General features: G+C 45.5%; 1 protein-coding gene and 1 long non-coding RNA gene across 3 annotated transcripts in view; one reads left to right on the top strand and one right to left on the bottom strand.

Moving 5' to 3' along the window:
- LOC148145905 (uncharacterized) overlaps positions 1-21,119 on the bottom strand; it is a 125,026-nt gene that overhangs the window by 44,891 nt on the left and 59,016 nt on the right. The gene's annotated exons all lie outside the window — the stretch shown is intronic.
- tmcc3 (transmembrane and coiled-coil domain family 3) overlaps positions 1-21,119 on the top strand; it is a 112,631-nt gene that overhangs the window by 43,097 nt on the left and 48,415 nt on the right. The window contains exon 1 of one of the 2 annotated variants that reach the window (XM_043713329.2): positions 19,840-19,975. The exons of the other annotated variant lie outside the window; for it this stretch is intronic. The gene's annotated coding sequence lies outside the window, so the exon portion shown is untranslated. Of the gene's footprint in view, positions 1-19,839; positions 19,976-21,119 lie in introns of those variants that run through there. 2 annotated transcript variants of the gene reach the window in all.

Here is a 21,119-nt window from a genome sequence, read left to right as displayed (position 1 = left end):
ATTTGCAGAAACATGAAAGAAATAAAAACAAAGTGCTGGAAGCACTAACCGGCCAGACAACATGTGTGAAGAGAGAAATGGAGCTAACACATCACGTCAATGATGTTTCATCAGAACTGGGAAAAAGCAGAGATGGTTTTATACAGTAGGATTCATACAAGCGCAGAGTTGGGGTGGTGGTGCTGGTGGTTCTGGGGATGACGGTGGAGGGTGCAACAGGAAAAGACAAGGGGACAAATTAAATACCAAATGGGATGATTAGGAGAAGCAGATAGTCCTAGAATAAGAGAAGAAATAAGAGGTAGGGTTAGAGGAATTGTAAAGGGTCAGCACCATATGAACATATGGATTAGGAACTGGAGAGGGCCCTTTGGCTCTTCCAGTTTACATCTTTTCAAATAGATCAGGGCTGATCCGATTGTGGCTTCAACTCAAGATTCCTGCCCACCACTGAATACCATTGACTGTCTTATTTCTCAATACTCTATCCCATTGACTGTCTTATTTCTCAATACTCTATCCCATTGACTGTCTTATTTCTCAATACTCTATCCCATTGACTGTCTTGTTACTCAGTATTCCATCCCGTTGACAGTCTTGTTACTCAATACTCTATCCCATTGACTGTCTTATGACTCAATACTCTATCCCATTGACTGCCTTGTTACTCAATACTCTATCTCCCTGACTCCCTTGTTACTCAATACTCTATCAACATTGACTGCCTTGTTACTCAGTATTCTATCTCCCTGACTGCCTTGTTACTAATACTTTATCTTATTGACTGCCTTCTTACTCAAGACCCTGCCTTAAAAATATTCAATAGTTCTGCATCCACCATCTCTGGGATGTGTGTTCCAAGGTCTATCAATCCTTGGAGAGAGAAAAACCCTCCATCCTAACTGGGAGACCTTTTTTTTATACTGAGCTCCCTATTTCTAGACTCTCCCGCAAGGGGAACATCCATTCACTATCCACCCTGGCAACTGCTCTCAGGAAAGTTCAGAGTTGTGTGTTCTACCAACTGAGCAAGCTAGTGCCCCAAGATCAGTGTGTGTGAAAAATACCTCACTCAGTGTCAAGCCTGGAAGACAATAGCAGGGTGACCACGGGTGTTCTCCCTAGTAACCTGGATGTTGTATAAAGTAATGGTTGTGTAAGAGTTAATGTTAAATTTGCATTAGTTTCTGATGAATGTCACCCTGCCTTTGGATGGAGAATTGGACAGTCTAACCTGAGGTCTCAATGGAAAGCTGTGTCATCTTTGGCTCCTGATACTCTTAAGTAATTATATAACAGTAACTGGTACTTTATTGCTATCATGAAATAAATTGCCTCTTGTTAAGTGATACACGTGCCTTTCCTTATTAATGCTCATCAGTGTTGTATCTGCTACCATGAATAATTAAAGACAAATAAAGTAGACATGCTGGAGGCTGGAAGAACACAGCAAGCTAGGTAGCTTCAGGAGGTGGAGAAGTCAGGACTTGGGTGATGCAGATAAAGCGTGGGGGGGGAACAGTGGGGTGAGGTGGGGATAGGTGGAGACAGGTAGAGGGATTCATCCCTCCCATTGACCAACCAGGTTCTACCCTCTGCCTGTCTCCACCTATACCCCCCAGCACCACACTCCCCCCTCCAACATTCCCCTTGTATCTGCAACTCCTCTTACACCCACCCCCAGCCCTGAAGAAAGGTTACAGCTGAACATCAACATCTCCACCTTCTAATGCTACCTGGCTTGCTGTGTTCTTCCAGCCTCCTGCTTGTCTACCTTGAATAATTAGACATGTCCATTGGCTTGGTGTAGAGTGGAGTTTTAGTGGCAGCTGGTGACTCCAACGAGAAGCTGTCAATGCTGGGAAATAAGCGCATCATGACCCTAGCCAATATTGATTGCTTGTCAAAATCACATAAACAAATGACCTGGTCATTTATCATGTTATGGAATCTTGCTGTGCGCAGTTTGGCATTGTATTTTCTGCAATGGAACTGCTGCCTGACCCTTTTACAGTGTGTTGCTAGCTGCAAGGAACTTTGGAATAACCTAAGGTTGTAAAAAAAATTAGATTCAGCTTCTAGAATGCGATCTGATGCTCACAAGTATCTCAAACCTGCACACTGCTTTTGAGTGCAGTTGAATTTCTAGGTCAGTGTTTCCATGGTGAAGTGATGGACCAAGAATGTCTTTCTTTGAATAATACCATGAGGAATTTATACACTTCCCAACAAGGGTAGAAATAGTCGTGTAATGACATCTTGTCTGAGGGATAAGATTTCCTGCAACGCTGCACAGCAGTATAAGGTGCTTGAGCCTTTGTGTGGAAGTGAAAACAGAGTATTTTGGAGGTGATAGCGCTCCCAAGGAGCCACAGCCTGACCATCTATTGACTGTGTGTCTGTGCAATGTTGGTTCAGGAGGGTAATTCACTGACATCCAACCGCTTAAAGGCAGCCAGAGGGAGGTCTAGGGAACGCATGTGAAGCGACTAGATCGAAGGGTTGCCTGATGTGGGCCTTGAATCCTTGGGGAGAAAGTTAACGATTGGATCATAGCCATAGAGTCATGCAGCACGGAAAAGAAAAGCTCTCTTCTACGCAGATGATTTTTTCGAAAACCGAGCTTTTTATTTCTAGGTCCCCCCCAGAAGGTCTGTTAACAGAACTCAGTTTGAAAAAAAAATATGCCTTTTATTAATTTTTTAAGGGTTAGTTGTGATTTTGAGTATGAAAGAACTAAAAATGAATCAAAACAAAAACTTATACTACTGAAATATAATAACTGTCAGAAATCTTGAAGTAAATCTAGAAATAAGCCTGAATCTTAGGAACAGCTCAAGATCTCAGTCCACCATTTTGGAATCGAACTGACACACTGGAACTTTTTGGAGGAGAAAGTGAGGACTGCAGATGCTGGAGATCAGAGCTAAAAATGTGTTGCTGGAAAAGCGCAGCAGGTCAGGCAGCATCCAAGGAACAGGAGAATCGACGTTTCTGGCATAAGCCCTTCAGGAAGAAGGGCTTATGCCCGAAACTTCGATTTTCCTGTTCCTTGGATGCTGCCTGACCTGCTGCGCTTTTCCAGCAACACATTTTCAACACTGGAACGTTTTGTCTCAGAAATCCCTCAGATCATCTTTCACTCACTACACTGTGACAGATACACCTAATGAGAGCAGCTCAGAGAAATTTTCCCAGCTTTATGTCTGCGACTGGGGGATCCTCAGTTCCTTTCAAGAATATTTAAGAGTTTTCTGCATACATTTGACCATGTACCACCTCCATGTTGCACACCATTCTATGTTTAACCATGCCTTCTTCAATTGCTATGAAGAGAGGGGAAAGATATAAAAGAGACCTAAGGGGCAACATTTTCACGCAGAGTGTGGTACGTAAATGGAATGAGCTGCCAGAGGAAGTGGTGGAGGCTGGTACAATTGTAACATTTAAAAGGCATCTGGATGGGGGTATATGAATAGGAAGGGTTTGGAGGGATATGGGCTGGGTGCTGGTAGGCGAGACTAGATTGGGTTGGGATATCTGGTCAGTATGGACGAGTTGGTCTGAAAGGTCTGTTTCCCTGCTGTACATCTCTATGACTCTATGCTGGGTCAAAATCCCTCACTCCCCATTCAACACAGTGGGAGACATTCAGCACACACACTGCAATGCTTTGTGAAGAAAACTGAAGAAAACTACCCTCTGAAGGGGTAGCAATAAATGTTCAACTTGCTAATGCACTTACTAGGGATTTACAGATCACTCAGGGGATGGGGGTTGCTGTGGCAACACACCCTTTTATGTGCATGTTCAATCTGCAGCTCTGGACAGTGATGGTAGAGATGCCAACCTTCCTAAGGCTTTCCAGGAATGTTTTTCACTTTAACCACATGCCATTGGTGTGTATTGGAACTGGATTTACAAGTCAATACTCAAACGCTGTATAAGAATGTCAGACACAGGAGCAGGAATTTGCTCCACATTTAATGAGATCATGACTGATCTGATAATCCTCAACACTTTCCTGCCTTTTCCCCAGAATTCTTGATTCCATTGTGATTAAGAGTGTTTCTATCTTAGTCTTGAATATACTTAATGATCTCAACAGCCCTCTGTGGTTAAGAATTCCAGCCATTCACAACCCTCTGAGAGGAGAAATTCCTCTTCATTTCTGTCCTAAATGGGAGACCCCTGATTCTAAGATTATGCTGTATGGTTCTAGACTCTCCCACAAGGGAAATAACCTTTACACATCTACACTGACAAATCCATGAAGAATCTTGTACGTTTCAATAATGTCTCCTCTAAATCTTCTAAATATCAATGAGTACAACACTAATCTGCTCAACCTCTCCCCATAGGTCAGTCACTCTGTACCGGTGTCAGCCTAATGGCCCTCCTTTAGGCTGCCTCCATTGCCAGTATATTTTTCCCAAGATAAGGACTGTTCACAGTATTCCAGCTGTGGTCTGACTTGTGCCTTGGATAGTTTTATAAAACCCTCCCTACTTTATACTCCAAACAAAGAAATGGCAGAAGAGTTGAATTGGTACTTTAGATCTGTCTTCACTGGGGAAGACACGAGCAATCTCCCAGATGTAATAGTGGCTGAAGGACCTGAACTGAAGGGAATTTAGATTCGACAGGAAATGGTGTTGGAGAGACTGTTCGGTTTGAAGGTTGATAAGTCCCTGGGACCTGATGGTCTACATCCCAGGGTACTGAAGGAGGTGGCTCTAGAGATCGTGGATGCGTTGGTGATCATTTTCCAATGTTCTGTAGATTCAGGATCAATTCCTGCAGATTGGATGATGGCTAATGTTGTCCCACTTTTTAAGAAAGGAGGGAGAGAGAAAATAGAGAATTATAGACCAGTTAGTCTGACCTCAGTGGTGAGAAAAATGCCCGAGTCAATTATAAAGGATGAAATTACGACACATCTGGATAGCAGTAACAGGATAGGTCAGAGTCAGTATGGATTTATGAAGGGGAACTCATGCTTGACTAATCTTCTGGAATTTTTTGAGGATGTAACTCTGAAGATGGATAAGGGAGATCCAGTGGATGTAGTATACCTGGACTTCCAGAAAGCCTTTGATAAAGTCCAACATAGGAGGTTAGTGAGCAAAATTAGGACACATGGTATTAGGGGCAAAATACTGACATGGATTGAAAATTGGTTGGCTGACAGGAAACAAACAGTAGTGATAAACGGCTCCCTTTCGGAATGGCAGGCGGTGACAAGTGGTGTGCCACAGGGATCAGTGCTGGGACTGCAGCTTTTTACAATGTACATTAATGATATAGATGAAGGTATTAAAAGTAATATTAGCAAATTTGCTGATGACACAAAGCTGGGTGGCAGGGTGAAATGTGAGGAGGATGTTAGGAGAATACAGGGTAGGTGAGTGGACGGATGCATGGTAGATGCAGTTTAATGTGGATAAATGTGTGGTTATCCACTTTGGTGGCAAGAACAGGAAGGCAGATTACTACCTAAATGGAGTCAAGTTAGGTAAAGGGGCAGTACAACGAGACCTAGGTGTTCTTGTACATCAGTCAATGAAAGCAAGCATGCAGGTACAGCAGGCAGTGAAGAAAGCTAATAGCATGCTGGCCTTCATAACAAGAGGAATTGAGTATAGAAGCAAAGAGGTCCTTCTGCAGCTGTACAGTGCCCTGGTGAGACCGCACCTGGAATATTGTGTGCAGTTTTAGTCTCTAAATTTGAGGAAAGACATTCTGGCTATTGAGGGAGTGCAGGGTAGGTTCACGAGGTCAATTCCCGGAATGGCAGGACTATCTTACTCTGAAAGATTGGAGCATCTGGGCTTGTATACCCTTGAGTTTAGAAGGCTGAGAGGGGATCTGATTGAGACGTATAAGATTATTAAAGGATTGGACACTCTGGAGGCAGGAAGGATGTTTCCGCTAATGGGTGAGTCCCGAACCAGAGGGTTTACAAATAAGGGGTAGGCCATTTAGAACAGAGTTGAGGAAAAACTGCTTCACCCAGAGAGTGGTGGGTGTGTGGAATGCTCTGCCCCAGAGGGCAGTGGAGGCCAAGTCTCTGGATACCTTCAAGAAAGAGTTGAATAGAACTCTCAAGGATAGTGGAATCAAGGGTTATGGGGATAAGGCAGGAACAGGATACTGATTGAGGATGATCAGCCATAATCATAATGAATGGTGGTGCTGGCTCGAAGGGCAGAATGGCCTACTCCTGCACCTATTGTCTATTGAAATAAAGGACTTTGAGGTATACGGAGAGGCTATAGGGAGAGGTGAATAGCCAAGGTCTTTTCTACAGGATAGGGAAGTCCAAGCTAGAGGGCATAGGTTTAAGGTGAGAGGGGAAAGATATAAAAGGGTCCTAAGCGGCAACTTTTTCACGCAGAAGATGGTGTGTGTATGGAATGAGCTGCCAGAGGAAGTGATGGAGGCTGGTACAATTATGATATTTAAAAGGTGTCTGGGTGGGTATATGAATAGGAAAGGTTTAGAGGAATGTGGGCCAAATGCTGGCAAATGGGATTGAGATTAATTTAGGATATCTGATCGGCATGGACAAGTTGGAATGAACGGTTCTATAACTCTATGACGAAGTTCCATTTGCCTTCCCTATCGCCCACTACTCTTTTATGGTTCATGCTTAATGATTCCCGATTCTCTCTGTTTCATCACTTTCTGTTTGGCTGGTTACAAACACAACTTCCTTGACCATTCAGTCCTGGACTAGGATTTGAACCCTAAGCTTCTCATTGAGAACTATCCACTTCACCACAAGCATTCCCAATGATAGTCACAGGCAACGATAGTTTTGAAAACATGATGGACCTAAATGTTGGGAAATATGAGTTCATATCCTCAGGATCTGAGCATACAAAGTCAGAATATTTTCTTGCTGTGTTGTGGAGGTGGAAAGGCTTCCATGTACACAGATTATTCAAAACTGTTCACAGACACAAAAGTAATTAATCTGACAAATAAAATATTGACCTTTATCAGGAAGGGATTGGAACGCATGCAGGTCAAAGCTGTTCTGTTTTCCTTGTTCAAGGTTTGGACAGGCTCCATCTCGAGTTATTTGCATTACACCTCCTTACACCAAGTGGGTGCAAGAATGGTGCGGGGGGGCTGGATAAATGGTTAACTCGAGAGGATGGGGGCCATACAATTAGCCTCTATTATCTTGAATTCAAAACAATGAAGGGTGAAATCAAATCAGAATGATGAACAAATTGAATGGGAGAAATAGAGAGATACAATTTCCCCTCGTGGGAGAATGGCACAGGCAGGTATTTCTGTGGCCAGCAGTGAAAAATCAGAATGGTGTATTGCGTCCCCGGTGCCAGGATCAAGGATGTCTCAGAGAGGGTGCAGAATGTTCTCAAAGTGGAGAGGGCCCAGCAGGAGGTCTTTGTACACACTGGAACCAACGACATAGGAAGGAAAAAGGATGAGATTCTGCAGGGAGAATATAGAGGTAAAAACAATGACTGCAGATGCTGGAAACCAGATCTCTGGATTAATGGTGCTGGAAGAGCACAGCAGTTCAGGCAGTATCCAAGGAGCAGTAAAATCAACGTTTCGGGCAAAAGCCCTTCATCAGGAAAAAAGGCAGAGAGCCTGAAGCATGGAGAGATAAGCTAGAGGAGGGTGGAGTGGGGGTGGGGAGAAAGTAGCATAGAGTACAATAGATGAGTGGGGGAGGGGATGAAGGTGATAGGTCAGGGGCAGGGGGAGGATGGAGTGAATAGGTGGAAAAGAAGATAGGCAGGTAGGACAAGTCATGGGGACAATGCTGAGCTGGAAGTTTGGAACTAGGGTGAGGTGGGGGAAGGGGAAATAAGGAAACTGTTGAAGTCCACATTGATGCCCTGGGGTTGAAGTGTTCCGAGGCGGAAGATGAGGCGTTCTTCCTCCAGGCGTCTGGTGGTGAGGGAGCAGCGGTGAAGGAGGCCCAGGACCTCCATGTTCTCGGCAGAGTGGGAGGGGGAGTTGAAATGTTGGGCCACAGGGCGGTGTGGTTGATTGGTGCAGGTGTCCTGGAGATGTTCCCTAAAGCGCTCTATAGGAGGCGTCCAGTCTCCCCAATGTGGAGGAGACTGCATCGGGAGCAACGGATACAATAAATGATATTAGTGGATGTGCAGGTGAAACTTTGATGGATCTGGAAAGCTCCTTTAGGGCCTTGGATGGAGGTGAGGGTGGAGGTGTGGGCGCAGGTTTTGCAGCTCCTGCGGTGGCAGGGGAAGGTGCCAGGATGGGAGGGTGGGTTGTAGGGGGGCGTAGACCTGACCAGGTAGTCACGGAGGGAATGGTCTTTGCGGAAGGCGGAAAGGGGTGGGGAGGGAAATATATCCCTGGTGGTGGGGTTTTTTTGGAGGTGGCGGAAATATCGGCGGATGATTTGGTTTATGCGAAGGTTGGTAGGATGGAAGGTAAGCAGCAGGGCGTTCTGTCCTTGTTACGGTTGGAGGGGTGGGGTCTGAGGGCGGAGGTGCAGGATGTGGACGAGATGCATTGGAGGGTATCTTTAACCCCATGGGAAGGGAAATTGCGATCTCTAAAGAAGGAGGGCATCTGGTGTGTTCTGTGGTGGAACTGGTCCTCCTGGGAGCAGATACGGCGGAGGCGGAGGAATTGGAAATACGGGATGGCATTTTTGCAAGAGGTAGGGTGGGAGTCGGTGGGTTTGTAAAAAATGTCAGTGTCAAGTCGGTCTTCATTAATGGAGATGGAGAGGTCCAGGAAGGGGAGGGAGGTGTCAGAGATGGTCCAGGTAAATTTAAGGTCAGAGTGGAATGTGTTGGTGAAGTTGATGAATTGCTCAGCCTCCCCGTGGGAGCATGAGGTGGCGCCAATGCAGTCATCAATGTAGCAGAGGAAGAAGTGGGGAGTGGTGCCAGTGTAATTACAGAAGATCGACTGTTCTACGTAGCCAACAAAGAGACAGGCATAGCTGGGCCCATACGTGTGCCCCTGGCTACCCTTTTGGTCTGGAGGAAGTGGGAGGATTCGAAGGAGAAATTGTTCAGGGTGAGGACCAGTTCGGCCAAACGAGTGAGAGTGTCGGTGGAAGGGTACTGTTGGGGACGTCGGGAGAGGAAAAAACGGAGGGCTTGGAGGCCCTGGTCATGGCAGATGGAGATGTAGAGGGATTGGATATCCATGGTGAAGATGAGGCGTTGGGGGCCGGGGAAACGGAAGTCTTGGAGGAGGTGGAGGGCATGGGTGGTGTCTCGAACATATGTGAGGAGTTCCTAGACTAGGGGGGATAGGACAGTGTCGAGGTAGGTAGAGATGAGTTCAGTGGGGCAGGAGCATGCTGAGACAATGGGTCGGCCAGGGTGGTCAGGCTTGTGGATCTTGGGAATGAGGTAGAACCGTGCAGTGCAGGGTTCCCGGACTATGAGGTTGGAAGCTGTGGGTGGGAGATCTCCTGATGTGATGAGGTTCTGTATGGTCTGGGAGATGATGGTTTGGTGATGGGGAGTGGGGTCATGAGTTAGGCAGGAATTTAAAAAGGAGATCCTCTAGAGTAGTAACATCTGGATTACTCCCAGTGCTACGAGTCAGTGAGGGTAGGAATAAGAGGATAGAGGAGATGAATGCATGGCTGAGGAGCTGGAGCAGGGGAGAAGGGTTCACATTTTTGGATCATTTGAATCTCTTCTGGGATAGAAGTGACCTGTACAAGAAGGACGGATTGCACCTAGATTGGAAGGGGGCTAATATACTGGCAGTGAGATTTGCTAGAGCTGCTGAGGAGGATTTAAACTATTAAGGTAGGGGGTGGAACCCAGGGAGATAGTGAAGAAAGAGATCAATCTGAGACTGGTACAGTTGGAAAAAGGAGCGAGTCAAACAGTCAGGGCAGGTAGGGACAAAGCAGAGAACAAGGCAGGACTGATAAATTAAACTGCATTTATTTCAATGCAAGAGGTCAAACCGGGAAGATAAATGAACTCGACATAGTTTAGAACATGAGACTGGGATATCATAACAATTACAGAAACATGGCTCAGGGATGGGCAGGACTGGCAGCTTAATGTTCCAGGATACACTGCTACGGCAAGGACAGAAAGGGAGGCAAGAGAGGAGGGAGAGTGGCGTTTTTGATAAGGGATGGCATTACAGCTGTGCTGAGAGAGGATATCCTGGGAATACATCCAGGGAAGTTATTTGGGTGGAATTGAGAAATAAGAAAGGGATGATCACCTTATTGGGATTGTATTTTAGACCCTCAGTAGTCAGAGAGAAATTGAGAAACAAATTTGGAAGGAGATTTCAGTTATCTGTAAGAATAATAGGTGGTTATGATAGGGTATTTTAACTTTCCAAACATAGACTGGGACTGCCATAGTGTTAAGGGTTTAGATGGAGAGGAATTCGTTAAGAGTGAATAAGAAAATTTTCTGATTCAGTATGTGGATGTACCTACTGGACACAGTAAAAAACTTGACCTACTCCTGTGAAATAAAGCAGGGCAGGTGACTGACGTGTCAGTGGGGGAGCACTTTGGAGCCAGCGACCATAATTTGATTTGTTTTTAAGTAGTGATGGAAAAGGATAGACCGGATCTAAAAGTTGAAGTTCTAAATTGGAGGAAAGCTAATTTTGATGGTATCAGGCAAGAACTTTGAAAAGCTGATTGGGGGCAGATGTTCATAGGTTCATAGGTAAAGGGACGGCTGGAAAATGGGAAGCCTTCAGAAATGAGATAACGAGAGTCCAGAGAAAGTATATTCCTGTTAGGGTGAAAGGGAAGGCTGGTAGGTGTAGGGAATGCTGGATGACTAAAGAAATTGAGGGTTTTGATTCAGGTATAGACAGGAGAGATCGAGTGAATCCTTAGAAGAGTATAAAGGCAGTAGGAGTATACTTAAGAGGGAAATCCGGAGGGCAAAAAAGGGGACATGAGATAACTTTGGCAAATAGGCTTAAGGGGAATCCAAAAGGTTTTTACAAATACATTAAGAACAAAAGGGTAACTAGGGAGAGAATAGTGCCCTCAAAGATCAGCAAGGCAGCCTACGTGTAGAGCCACAGGAGATGGGAGAGATACTAAATGAGTATTTTGCATCAGTATTTACTGTGGAGAAGGACATGGAAGATACGGAATGTGGAGAAATAGATGGTGACAGCTTGAAAAATGTCCATATTACAGAGGAAAAGGTGCTGAATATCTTGAAATACGTAAAAGTGGATAAATCCCTAGGAGCTGATCAGGTGTACCTTAGAACTCTGTGGGAAGCTAGAGAAGTGATTGCTGGGCCTCTTGCTGAGATATTTGTATCATTGATTGTCATAGGTGAGGTGCCAGAAAACTGGAGTTTGGCTAATGTGGTGCCACTGTTTAAGAAGGGCGGTAAGGACAAGCCAGGGAACTATAGACCAGTGAGCCTGACATCAGTGGTGGGCAAGTTGTTGCAGGGAATCCTGAGGGACTGGATTTACATGTATTTGGAAAGACAAGGACTGATTAGGGATAGTCAACATGGCTTTGTGTGTGGGAAATCGTGTCTCACAAATTTGATTGAGTTTTTTCAAGAAGTAACAAAGAGGATTGATGAAGGCAGAGTGGTGGACATGATCCATATGGACTTCAGTAAGGCATTCGATAAGGTTCCCCATGGGAGACTGGTTAGCAAGATTAGATCTCATGGAATACAGAGAGAACTAGCTATTTGGATACAGAACTGGCTCAAAGGTAGAAGACATAGGAGGGTGGTCGAGGGTTGCTTTTCAGACTGGAGGCCTGTGACCAGTGGAGTGCCACAAGGATCAGTGCTGGGTCCTCTACTTTTCATCATGTATATAAATGATTTGGATGTGAATATAGGAGGTATAGCTGGTAAGTTTGCAGATGACAGCAAAATTGGAGGCATACTGGACAGTGAAGGAGGTTACCTCAGAGTACAGCGGGATCTTGATCAGATAGGCCAATGGACTGAGGAGTGGCAGATAGAGTTTAATATAAATAAATGTGAGGTGTTGCATTTTTGAAAAGCAAATCAGAGCAGGAGTTATACACTTCATGGTAACGTCCTGGGGTCTGTTGCTGAACAAAGAGACCTTGGAATGCAGATTCATAATTCCTTGAAAGTGGAGTCACAGGTAGACATGATAGTGAGGAAGGCGTTTAGTATGCTTTCGTTTATTGGTCAGAACACTGAGTATAGGAGTTGGGAGATTATGTTGCGGCTTTACAGGATATTGCAAGTTTTGGAATATTGCGTGCAATTCTGGTCTCCTTCCTATCGGAAAGATGTTGTGAAACTTGAAAGGATTCAGAAAAGATTTACAAGGGTGTTGCCAGGGTTGGAGGATTTGAGCTAGAGGGAGAGGCTGCATAAGCAGTGGCTGGTTTCACTGGAGCGTTGAAGGCTGAGGGGTGACCTTATAGAGGTTTATAAAATTATGAGGGGCATGGATAGGATAAATAGATAAAGGTCTTTTCCCTGGGGTGGGGGAGTCCAGAACTAGAGGGCATAGGTTTAGGGTGAGAGGGCAAAGATATAAATTGAACCTAAGTGGTAACTTTTTCATGCAGAGGGTGGTGTGTATGGAATGAGCTGCCAGGGGAAGTGGTGGGGGCTGGTACAGTTGCAGCATTTAAAAGGTATCTGCTAGGGTATATGAATAGGAAGGGTTTAGAGGGATATGGGCCAAGTGTTGGCAAATGGCACTAGATTAGGTTAGGATATCTGGTCAGCATGGACGAGTTGGTCTGAAGTGTCTGTTTCCGTGCTGTACATCTCTTTGACTCTATGACTCTAATTCAGAAAAAGAGGGAAAATCTTAAACTTAGAGCCTGACCATCAGCAGTGAGAGAATCTTCCAAACACATGACCACTTCTGCCTAGAATGACAAGACCGGCAGATACCTGGGAACACCACTCCCTGCAAGTTCCCCTCCATCCTGACTTAGAAATCTCCCACTGTCACTGGGTCAAACTCCAGGAATTCCCTCCCTAAGGACATTGTGGGTCTACCTACAGCAGGTGATCTGCAGCGGTTCAAGAAGGCAGCTCACCACCACCTTCTCAATGCGCAACTAGAGATGGACTGTAAATGCTGGCCCAGCCAGAGATGCCCATATTCCATGAATGAATGAAAAAAAGAAAACATTTTATTCACAGAAAGGTGTTGTGGACCAGGCCAGACAACCTCAAAACATTTCAAGAAAGTAGCCTGCGCCCTAACTTTGCTGGTTGTTTTGAGCAGGTATAAAGTGGATATTCCAGGAGTGACTCAGCTGGCCCAACCGCTTAGTTTTAAACAAAACAGACTGTATTTGCAAGATTACCGAATGAAACACAAACATAAAAGAACAAAATATAGAATAACTTAACCTATCTGAAAACCCAACAGATTATCCCAAACTAATGATTGCTGTTCCAAATACTTACAACAATCCCCATATAAACACTTCTTGGCAAAAAAAGTAAAATCAAATATAGGGTCTTACAGGACAGCTGTCAGAGAGAGGGAGGATCAGCATGGACCTGCTTCTTTGGGTACAGCAGCATCACAATTGATTACCTGCTAAAACCAAACCAAACCAGAGAAAAGCTGAGCTGGGAGAACTGGCCACTCCCCCTTCATTGTACAAGTGTTTTTTTTAGACTTGAAAACCTTTGCCTGAGGCAGTATCTGTTAGCTTTAATCAGATTGGCCTGAAAGCCCTTCAAACCTAGACCTCCCGGAGACTCTGGGTCTACAACCCCTCTGAAAAATAAAACCAAGGACAACACAATCTTGTTAAAGGAGTAGCATCATCACAATGGGTTGTTCAGATGTGGAAGTTAGCCCCTCAAATAACAATGGATGCTGGGGACCAGCTCAGGTTTTAAAGGCTAGGGGATGATAAGAGTTTTGCCAAATGAGAGTATTAAGAAACATGGAATTAATTATGGGTAAGTTGGACCAGGCGGAGCTTAGACTCAATCTACTTGAATGGTGAGGGACAGAATGGCATCTTCCTTTTCCTGTACAAAGATGGTTTGAGCAGCTGACTGAATTTTCCTATTTTCTCAGCCTAAGCTGAATGAATGTTTAATAACAACTGGCATAAACAGATCAACATTTGCATAATGTGATGTTGTGTTTGCATACTATAAATTAGCGTGTAACAGAACAAAATAAAACTCTTTGACCAAAAGCATCAATTGCTTTCAAAATCAATAATATAGAAAGGTATGTTTGTGCAGTTGCAGGTTTTATTGAATTTTCAACATTATGAAACAAGCTGCCCTGTAAAATTCACGCTCAGAAATTGCTCCAGTAATGTCTGACATTTTAAGAAATAGGGACTCTGTAGGTATTTGTAATCCAGTCTTGTGCTCCACATTCAAACTCAAACTGATACTGAGGAATGATGCAAGTTGAATATTGCAACAGGGTCCACATTAATGCAATGAAACCCCCCCCTCCACCCCCCCACCCGTTGAGTTATCCCAGTCACCCATTCACACACTCTCCTGCAAATATACTGCAGGAGTTCAATCCCTGCACTCCATCCTCTCCTCACCTGCACTCCCCTCTACCAGAATTACCTGGGTTGGGAAAGGGGTGGTGTTTGATGTAATGTTTCTATCGGGACTTCACAATCTCCTTTGGATAATTTGATATTCGGATAATTGATATTCGGATAATCGAGGTTCCTCTGTATATTGAACCATCTCCTCATGAACTTCTAATATATACTCCTTAAGAGTGATCTGGAATTTGGAGATTGCCCAGTGAGGTTAGATTGACTTCACAAGACCTATATATTCAAGAGATTCAAAGAGTGAGACATGATCTCATTTAAACATGTAAAAGTAAATGTTTGACCACGCAGATATTTCCCCTGGTTAAACAAACTAAAATATGGGATCACAGCCTCAGAATAAGGGATTAGAATACAGTCAAAAATCATATTGAATAGGACAGATTGGAAGGGCTGAATGGCCTACTCCTGTTCCTATTTCCTAGCTTTGTAACTGTGGCAGACTCGAGAGTGTGGTGCTGGAAAAGCACAGCAGGTCAGGCAGCATCCAATGAGTCTGATTTCGACTCTGATCTCCAGCATCTGCAGTCCTCACTTTCTGCTAACTGTGGCAGGCTGCTGCCTATTTTGGGGCTACAACAATTTCATCATGGGTTTAAAACAATTCCCTCAGGCTCTGGGATTGAGCAAAGTATGTGAGTTATTAACCATGGGACAGCACAAGGAGAAGAATAATTCCATCTCACAGCACTCAGAAAGATACAGCACAGCAGAGCACATGTTTAAAAAGTGGAATAGAGTTGAGTCTAGTGTATCACCACGGACCCTTGCTGATAGCATTAACAATCAATTCGAAGTCATGGATAAGTGAAAACTGTCAGTACAAGTGAAACAGTTCTTAAAGGACAGCTCAGACGAATAAAGTACTGAAGTAGCAACATGCCATGTTGTGCAAAGGCTAAGCGCCCTGTGAACATTCTGGCAATAGTTGTGAAGACTTGTGTTCCAGAACTTGCCACTCCCCTAACCAAGACATTCCAGTGCAGTTACAACATTGGCATCTATCCGATATTGTGGAAAATTGCCCAAATATGTCCTATACATAAAATGCAGGATAAATCCAACCCGGCCAATTACAACCCCTTCTTCTCCTCTCAATCATCAGTAAAGTGATGGAAGGTGTCATCAACATTTCCAACAAGCAGCTCCCACTCAGCAATAACCTGCTCAGTGACGCCGATGTTTGGATTCTGCCAGGGCCATTCAGCTCCTGACCTCAGTACAACCTTGGTTCAAGCATATACAAAAAGAGCTGAATTCCAGAAGGGAGGTGAGAGTGACAGCTCTTGACATCAAGGCTGTGTTTGTCTGATTGTAGCATCAAGGAGTCCTAGCAAAACTGTAGTCAATGGGTGGAGGGGGGCAACCTCTCCGCTGGTTGGAATCATGCCTGGCACATAGGAAGATGGTGGTGGTCTTGCAGGTCAATCATCTCAGCTCCAGAACGTGTCTGCAGGAGTTCCTTAGGTAGTTCCACTTCAATGTGGAAGGATGAGGGAAATAGATACATGAGAACACCATCACCTTCAAGTTCCCCTCCAAGAAATTCACCATCTTGACTTAGAAGTATATTGCCGTTTCTTCACTGTTGCTGAGGTCTGACGATGGAGGAGTCCAAAGACCTGCATATCCTTGGTGGAGTGGGAGGGGGAATTGAAATGTTGAGCTACAGGGTGGTTGGGTTGGTTGGTCCGGGTGTCCCAGAGGTGTTCCCTGAAATGCTCCGCAAGTAGGTGGCCCGTCTCCCCAATATAGACGAGGCCACATCGGGTGCAAAGGATGCAATAGATGATATGTGTGGAGGTACAGGTGAATCTGTGGCGGATATGGAAGTTTCCTTTGGGGCCTTGGAGGGAGGTGAGGGGGGAGGTGTGGGCGCAAGTCTTGCACCTCCTGCGGTTGCAGGGGAAGGTGCCGGGAGTGGAGGTTGGGTTGGTGGGGGGTGTGGATCTGACGAGGGAGTCACGGAGGGAGTGGTCTTTACGGAATGCTGATAGGGGAGGAGAGGGAAATATATCCTTGGTGGTGGGGTCCGTTTGGAGGTGGCAGAAATGGCGGCAGATGATGCGCTGTACATGGAGGTTAGTGGGGTGGTAGGTGAGGACCAGTGGGGTTCTGTCCTGGTGGCGGTTGGAGGGGCGGGGTTCAAGGGCGGAGGATCGGGAAGTGGAAGAGATGCGGTGGAGGGCATCGTCGACCACGTCGGGGGGGAAATTGCGGTCCTTGAAGAAGGAGGCCATCTGGGATGTGCGTTTTTGGAACTGGTCCTCCTGGGAGCAGATGCGGCGGAGTCGAAGGAATTGGGAGAATGGGATGGCGTTTTTACAGGGGGCAGGGTGGGAGGAGGTGTAGTCCAGGTAGCTGTGGGAGTCGGTTGGTTTGTAGTAGATGTCCGTGTTGATTCGGTCGCCTGAGATAGAAATAGAAAGGTCGAGGAAGGGGAGGGAGGAATCTGAGACTGTCCAGGTGAATTTGAGGTCGGGGTGGAAGGTGTTGGTGAAGTGGATGAACTGTTCAACCTCCTCGTGGGAGCACGAGGCGGCGCCGATACAGTCATCGATGTAGCGGAGGAAAAGGTGGGGGGTGGGGCCAGTGTAGTTGCGGTCTGAGACTGTCCAGGTGAATTTGAGGTCGGGGTGGAAGGTGTTGGTGAAGTGGATGAACTGTTCAACCTCCTCGTGGGAGCACGAGGCGGCGCCGATCTGAGACTGTCCAGGTGAATTTGAGGTCGGGGTGGAAGGTGTTGGTGAAGTGGATGAACTGTTCAACCTCCTCGTGGGAGCACGAGGCGGCGCCGAACTGTTCAACCTCCTCGTGGGAGCACGAGGTTGCGCCTCTGTGAGCCTCTGGATGATGCCTGGTGCTTCCTATAAGCTCTCTCTCTGTTGACAGCAACGTAGAATCACCACATTTTCTTAGACTTTGGAGAATTTCAGTCTTATTCCAGATCACTTGATATAGTCATGTGACACTAGCATCATCGTTCTATCATAATAGACCATCATCTTTATGGGTGCTGCTTGTGTCTCATTGGAATGCAAGATTGAAATAAAACATGGAGTCTAAAAACATAGTTGGCCTAAAGCAGGGATTCTTTATTCCACTGATAGTAGGGATATTACAAACATGAAGGGAAATTGAGGTTAAACAAGGAGGACACAGTAATTACATGGAATCATGCTTGTGGCTAACATTTGCTTGAGGAATTCCTTTGTCTGTCTGATCCTTCTCCCCAAAAAACTTCCTTCCCCCCAAAGAGAACCTTTCCTCCACAGAGTGTCTATCCACCTGTTCCAGTTACTTTGCTTGGTCCCCTCCATCACATCACTGCCTTCTGCTGGACGTCCTAGTGCAACTGCTCAAGCTGCCCTGTTTAGTCCCCTCCCTCACCATCGCCACATTTAGCTGCGGATTCCAAAATGAAATAAAAGAAATAAAAGCGGGAGTAAGCTATTACGGCCATGGACTCTTTTATTACATTCAATAAGATAATGGCTGATCTGATTGATTGTGCTCTCTACTCCACTCTCCAGTCTATCCCCACATCCCCATGTATTCTTATGTGTGTCTTTCGGTGTGTCTATTTGTGTGTATTTGCGTCTGAGAGTGTGTGCGTATGCGTGTGTCTATGTCTATGAGTCATGATTTGGAGATGTCGGTGTTGGACTGGGGTGTACAAAGTTAAAAATCACACAACACCAGGTTATAGTCCAACAGGTTTAATTGGAAGCACACTAGCTTTCGGAGCGACGCTCCTTCATCAGGTGATTGTGGAGGGCTCAATCGTAACACAGAATTTATAGCAAAAATTTGGAGTGTGATGTAACTGAAATTATACATTGAAAAATTGATTGTCTGTTAAGCCTTTCATCTGTTAGAATACAGTGAAAGAAGTGAAACTAGCGTCGCTCTGAAAGCTAGTGTGCTTCCAATTAAACCTGTTGGACTATAACCTGGTGTTGTGTGATTTTTAACTATGTCTATGAGTGAGTGTGTATAGGCATGTGTGGGTGTATGTGTGTCTGTGTGTGTGCGTGTCTATGTGTGTGTGTGTCTATGAGTGAGTGTGTCAGTGTGAGTATGTCTGTGGCTGAGTGAATGTGTTTGTATGTGTGTGTATGTCGGTGCGTGTGTCTGTATGGCTGTGTGTGGGTGGGTCTGTGTCTGTATATTTGTATGTGTGTGTGTGCGGCTGTGTGTATGTCTGTGTGCATGTGGGTCTGTGTGCATGTGGGTCTGTGTCTGTGTATTTGTGTGTGTGAGTATGTGCGTATCTGTGAGTCTGTGTTATTTGTGTGTCTGTGTGTACATGTCTGTATATTTGTGTGTGTATGCATGTATGTATATCTGTGTGCATGTGGGTCTGTGTAATTGTATGCATGTGTATTTGTGTCTCTCAGCCTGTGTATATATGTGTGCATCTGTGTGTCTGGCTGTCTGTGTGTGCATGTGTGTGGGGGGGGGGGGGGAGGGAGGTGGTGAGATAGTGGCAGGAGAAGCGGAAAGAATGGGAGAAGACACTTTTTTTAAAAAATAAGAGACCTGACTAAATGTAGCAGCTAAAGTCTTCACCTTTGAGAAAACACTGAGCTACTCTGAACACGTCGCATATGTTGACTGGTCTCGAGGGATCGAAACTGGTGGATGTGGACATGAAGTTTCCTCTTGTGGGAGAGTCTGCAACTGGAGTGGGCGGGTGTTACTCTTTCAAAACTGAGGTTCGCCCATTTGGGAGAGAAAGGGTGAAATCTTTTCTCACAGTGGGTTATGTGTCTCAGTCTTGAAAGGCAGAGGGGGAGAGTATGCAAAGGGAGAGTGAAAGGTGGAGCCTGGAATATTCAGATCGCCATGATTTCACTGAGTAGCAGAGCCGGTCTGAGGGGCCGGTGAGCTGCTTCGGTTCCGAACGGTATGTCTGCACGTAACCCTGATAATAGTTGCTAGGAGGCAGTTTCTCTCTGCTACACTTTATTGCTACATTCAGGATCAAAGTTGAGGGCAGGAAAGAGCAGTTCATTCTGATCTTTGGAACTCTTTGTGAACAAGAAAGATTTTACATTTGTTCACTGTTAGGACGACATTCTAATTGTACGTTTGAATTATTTGTGCTTGCTGCTAACTTTGGCAATCCTTTGTGGTCAGATGATGTGTATTATATTGGAGTGGGCTCTGGTACCCAGTGTTAGTGTAGGCAATAGGATTTAAAAGCGCTGAGCCTAGTCATACGGCAGTTTGAGACTGTCTCAGCCACTGGGAACTTATAAATGATTAAATAAACACCCCTCCCACTAAAGCAAGCCAAACAAATCCTGTTTCCGATCTGACAATTGTGTTTAAAGGTCTCCTCACCAACTTGCTGCAGGACAGACCAGGAGATCAAGGTTGTTAGTGAGGCAGCCGATTCGATAATGTTGGGTGAGTAGATTGTGCAGAGGTTAATCAGCTCTGTATCCACGGGCAGAAGTGAGGGAGAGAGGAGAAATTCGTCGGCTTCTATCAGACCTTAACATATCTTGCACCCATTGAGATGGAGATTTGTACTGTCAATGGGCCAGTTGCTGGTACACTGAGCTAGATCTCTCGAGCCTAGCTTCAAATCTCACCAGTGGCTGGTGGAATTTGAATTAAATTAATAAACCTGGAATATGAAACTAGTCTCAGTAACCGTGACTGGGAAACCAACGAAAATTGTTATAAAGACTTATTGGTAACCTTTACAGTAGGAAATCTGCCTTCCTTATCTGGCTTGCTCTGTGTGTGTTTTCCTCTCTGCCCTCTGAAATGGCTGAGAAAGTCCCTCAGCTCAGGGCCAATTCGGTTTGGGCAATATGTGATCTCCCTGAAATAGTAAAGGAAAGAGGAGCTAGAGCAGATATAACTAACCGCAATATGGACAAGCAATTGACGGTGCCGTTTGTTTATTTGCTTTTGATTGTCATTTAACGATAAGGCAGAAACAAGACAGAAGGCAATTGAGAAAGATTTGTTTGTTACTGAGACACGACGTTGCAATGTGTTCTAATGCACAGCCTGGTACATGGGCTGTGTAAATGTATCTGTCAACCTGTGCCCACCCACAGCAGAGTGGACCCGGGCAAGGGGAGTGGAGGCTTAGGGATACTAATCCTTCACTGGCGGACATTCATCTATAAAAGCCCTTTGAAGACTTCAGCAAGCGATGGAGATTCAAGGCTGTGCCCTATATTGGCGCCTGTGGGTGAAGGTATGGGCAGTCCTACTGTTGCTCTGTTTCTCGGGTCACCCAGGTCCCAACCATACCCAGATCCACGGACACTCCCAACCCACACCCACACAGACACACTCCCATTCCCAGGCCCCCACACACTTCCAACCCACACCCCCACGCACATACCCAACCCAGACCCGCCACACACTCCCAACCCACACCCCCACACACATATCCAACCCAGACCCCTACACACTCCCAACCCACACACCCACGATTCCACTATCCTTGAGAGCTCTATCCAACTCTTTCTTAAATGAATCCAGAGACTGGGCCTCCACTGCCCTCTGGGACAGAACATTCCACACAGCC

This window comes from Chiloscyllium plagiosum, unplaced genomic scaffold (assembly GCF_037043375.1).
Source record: "Chiloscyllium plagiosum isolate Xiang-an unplaced genomic scaffold, Cpla_swu_hap1 HiC_scaffold_23, whole genome shotgun sequence".
In the NCBI taxonomy this organism is placed as follows: Eukaryota; Metazoa; Chordata; class Chondrichthyes; order Orectolobiformes; family Hemiscylliidae; genus Chiloscyllium; species Chiloscyllium plagiosum.
The sequence above is the reverse complement of the archived record's forward strand: the minus strand, read 5'-3'. Positions and strand labels throughout refer to the sequence as shown.